At 40.2% G+C, this 4454-nt stretch overlaps 1 pseudogene; it reads left to right on the forward strand.

Moving 5' to 3' along the window:
- The first annotated feature begins 2003 nt into the window (after window positions 1–2003).
- On the forward strand, window positions 2004–3984 carry LOC113628147 (ferritin light chain pseudogene; annotated as a pseudogene).
- Window positions 3985–4454: the final 470 nt, after the last annotated feature.

Consider the following 4454-nt stretch of genomic DNA (forward strand, 5'->3'; position numbering starts at 1 on the left):
AGGTTTTGATAATTCTTGGATGACAGATCATAATGGGTCCTAAAGAAAAAAGAGGCCCAACAATTCTTTTGAGCATCTAATAGGGTTGCCACATAAAATACAGGACACCCAATACATTTGAGTTTCAGAAAAACAGTGAACAGTATTTTAGTGTAAGTATATCCCATGCAGTATTTGAGATATACTTTAAAATGTACTGTTTATCTGAAATTCAAATTTAACTGACCATCCTAGTTTGTTTTGCTTTTTCTTTTGCTTGTTTGCTTCCTTGCTCGTTTTTGCTAAGTCTGGCAACCTTAGTCTCTATTAGTGTAGGGTCCAATCTTACATAGTAAGTAAGGAAAAATTGCCTGGCTTAAAAACTATCACGAAAAACCATTTAAATCGGTCAAAGTCTACTCTACTTGATATTATATCATTGTACTATCTCTCAGTGATTCCAAAACAGACCATTTTCCCTCAATGTTGAAAAGTTCTCAGTTGAACACCAAATGAAGTCTGGGTTGTGTTTATGGGCCATGCTGTATAAAAAAATATACTGTCTGACTTTTTAAATTAATGTTTACCAAAACAGTTTCAGTGCATGGTTTTAAATGCAAAAGAGTACACTTAATTTAATGGCATAATGAAAAATAACATTCCTCTGCCTAACCTCTCTGCATACTTCAGACCAACTCTCCACAGCCAACACTCAACTCTTCTAAATGTTTTCCTTAATATTTACTTCCACATTTATAAATAATAGACCTATACTATTCTTTCTTAACTTACACATTTTAGACATTACCTACACATTTTATGATGCTTCTGAGCCAACCTGTATTTTATGAATATGCCTTCGTTTTTGGACAAGCCTTCATAGTCCTTGGAGTCAATCATTGCCTTGGGTTTGTTTGTTTACCTGTTTTTGCCTGGTTTTCTAAGTGAGCTTTGTTCATATTTTTCAAATGGTTCAACATCTCTGCCACACACCTGTGAATAATATTTTCCATTTACCCAAACACATCAGTTCCATTTTCTTTCTTCCCTAAAGATCTCCCTCCCAGAGCTTTCCACCCACTTTGCTCCATTCCGGACCTTCATTTCTCAGCCTGCTACTCAACTGTTATTCTAGGTCTTTTCCTTTGCAAGTCTCCTGTGTTGGAGTGCGCATTCCTGAATTCCATGTTTGTTTGTTTGTTTTGTTTTCTAACCAATTGTTTATAGGAGTACACCCTCCAGAATTTTCCCCGGGAAGGCTATCTGAGAATATTTTGAGTCTTTGCAAGCATGACAGTGTCCTTTCTCCAGAAAATAAATATATTGTCTCTTGTCAGGGGTGCATAGGGAAGGGTAGTCTACTGTCTGGGCAGAGTGGAACAGGGAATCTAGGCTCTAATAGCTCCATATTATTTTCTTTTTTAACCAAACTCTGTTTCTTCAGCCCCATTCATTGCCCTGCTCTTGGTAATAGCTTTTTTGAATACAGAGTAGGAAAAAAAAAAGAAGTTACTAATTTTAGGGCTCAGTATGTACCAGACCCTTTAGCTAATTTTAAAAAGTTCTAACATTTGTGCCTGTCATCAACCAAATCATGTCCTCAAATATTGTTTTAATGATGGTAAGAATGACTCAAAAGGTCCTACCCTATATGATATGAAAAGGGAGAGCTAGCACTTGCTAACAGTCTATCAAAGCTGTATTGAACAATTCGAGAACAGGTATGAGGTGAGGATACAATAATAAATAGAATTAAGAAACCCCTAAATGACTAGGGATGCAATACTAGTTGGTAAATAATACTGGTACTGGACTATAGCTAAGGGCAATAAAGGCTAGTATGTGGGAAGGATGGAGGCTACCATGCTCAGGACTCCAGTGGTTAAGAACAGGGATCCACATTCAAGTCCCAGCTTACATATCTTCTCACAAACTCTGGTTCCAGTTTCTAGCTCATGCTAAATTCTCCATCACTACTCTGAATCTCTCCCTTCTTGTGCTTTTCTGGACAGTATGAGGCCACGATGAATACCATCCCAGTGCCTTCACTCCACAAAGTACCTCAGACAAAAGATAATATAGTATATGAACTCCTCTATAGATGGTTTAGAAAAGAGTGATGGGGCAGAGGCAGGGAAGGCGGCATTCACATTTTTGTAGTGACATTCACTAAGGATTGGATTTCGGCCATCATTTTTTTAAATCCCTCTGTAACTGCCACTGGCTCTTAGTTTGTCTCTAGCTAATTTGCTAGCTAGCTCTCTTTCCTCCAGAGCCCCTGTGCCTCTTTCCACAGTGGCTCCTCAGAGCTCTCACATTCTTTTTTTTTTTTTAATGAGTGGAATTTAATTCTCTTTGTTTCAATTTTCTACCTTCAGGACTTGTACAGAGACCACCGTTTTGTTGACAAATAGCCTATGAATGTATTTTGCTAAGCAAAAGGTTATCTGATCCAGAAAGAAGTGTTGCCACCTCTTAAAGAGATAGACGTGGCTGTGTATTATTAGTAAAGAACAGTTTTGTTTTGCTCACACCTTCTTATAGTTATATAGTATGATTGCATTTTTATAAATGCATACGTGTGTATGCACGTACACATACATACTTCATATACATAAATACATGCGCATATTATACACACAACTTTAGATACGTGTATAGAGAGAGGAAAAGAGAAATTTGTAATTATATTTACCAAAAACCCTTAATAAAGGGCCAGTGAAATTCTCTCTGGAAAGTGCTGTTAAAGAAGGGCTTTGGACAGTGTGCTCCGAGGTCCCGCGGATCTGTCTTTTGCTTCAACAGCGTTTGGACAGAACAGACCCAGGGACACCCCTTGCTCCTGCCTCCCACCACACTCCAACCTTTTTTCCAGTCACAGCCTTTGGAATCAGCCACTCCGCTATCCTCGGTCACAGGGAACAGCCAACACCATTTTTTGGAGCTTAACTCCTCATTACCGATCAACCACGAGCTCCCGGATTCCTCAGAATTACTCCACCGAGGTGGAGGCCAACACCTGGCCAACATGCATCTGCAAGCCTCCTACACCTACCTCGCTCTGAGCTTCTATTTCGACGATGTTGCTCTGGAGAGCGTGGGCCGCTTTTCCGGGAATTGGCCGAGGAGAGGCACGAGGGCGCCGAGCGTTTTGAAAATGCAAAACCAGTGCGGCGGCCGCCCTCTCTTCCAGGAGGAGCAGAAACCTCCCCAATACGAGTGGGGTAAAACCCAAGACGCTGTCGGAGCCGCCGTGCTAGCGGAGAAGAACCTGAAAAAGACCCTTGAGGACCCGCCTGCCCTCGGCTGTGCCCCCGCATACCCCCGCGTCTGTGACTTCCGGGAGAGCCGCTTCCGGGAGAAGCAGGTGAAACTCATCAAGAAGATGGGCGACCACATGACTAACCTCCGCAGGCCGGCTGGCTCCCAGGCTGGGCTGGGCGAATATCCCTTTGAGAGGCTCACCTTCCAGAACCACCAGGAGCCTCCGGAGCCCAGCAGGCTTTGAGGAGCCCCGCTCTGCAGCCACTAGGCAGCTTTTTAACCACCCTGGAGCCCTGTCCCAAGATGTGGACCAAATGGAAACAATAAAGCTTTTTGCAGGAAAAAAAAAAAATAGAGCTTTGGTTTTCTGCATTTTTACAGGGATGTATTACTCAAATAATGAGAAAATGAAAGTGAAATTATCTCCATTTAGAAAAGTAAATTGAGTATGTGTCAGATGAGAAATAAACATGAGAAGTCTAAATAGAACCACAGAGAATGTTTTTAAAAAAGAAAGAAAAAAAGACATTTATAATAGGGAGGGAAGTCATGATCTGAAAAAACAGAGGATGACACATCTTACGTCACATTCCCATAATAGCGATACAGAGGTCCTAAGTGTGTTTCATGAAGCATGAAAAAAAAAAAAAACAGCTAAAGGTTAATGAAAACCTAAAGTGAAGGAAGTTTGTTGTAAGACCTGCAAAATCCATGCAATCTGGAATTGCATTCATATTAAGTAAGTGGGTGGTTCATACTCTCCCCGCCAACCCCCCCCCCCCCCCACAATTTACCTCTTCATGGATAACTCTGGTTTTTCTACCAGATTAATTCAGCTCAGATCACTTTCTTTATGGAAACATACTAAATAAATTAAGGAAATTAGCCAAGTTGGTCGACTTTATAAAGAAATGGTGATTATGTATGCAATCCCACATCTGGTAGAGACATGAGTAAAGGACCAAATTTCATTGCAGTAGTTACCATATGCTCACTCCATTTCCCTTAGCACTCTGAAATTGATGGTACCATTGGGAAAAAAAAAAAAAAAAAAAAAAGAAACCCAGAGAGTTAGAAATAAACTCAAAATTAAAAAAAAAAAAAAACAGAAAAGAATAGAACATAAGTCAGACAAAAGGAAAGAAAAATTCCTGAATTTCTTAGGGTTTTTTTCCTGATTATAAAAGGAAAAAAGTTATTAAAGATGTTTA

Source organism: Aethalodelphis obliquidens, unplaced genomic scaffold, assembly GCF_003676395.1.
Source record: "Aethalodelphis obliquidens isolate GAN/ISIS:26980383/991018 unplaced genomic scaffold, ASM367639v1 scaffold22, whole genome shotgun sequence".
In the NCBI taxonomy this organism is placed as follows: Eukaryota; Metazoa; Chordata; class Mammalia; order Artiodactyla; family Delphinidae; genus Aethalodelphis; species Aethalodelphis obliquidens.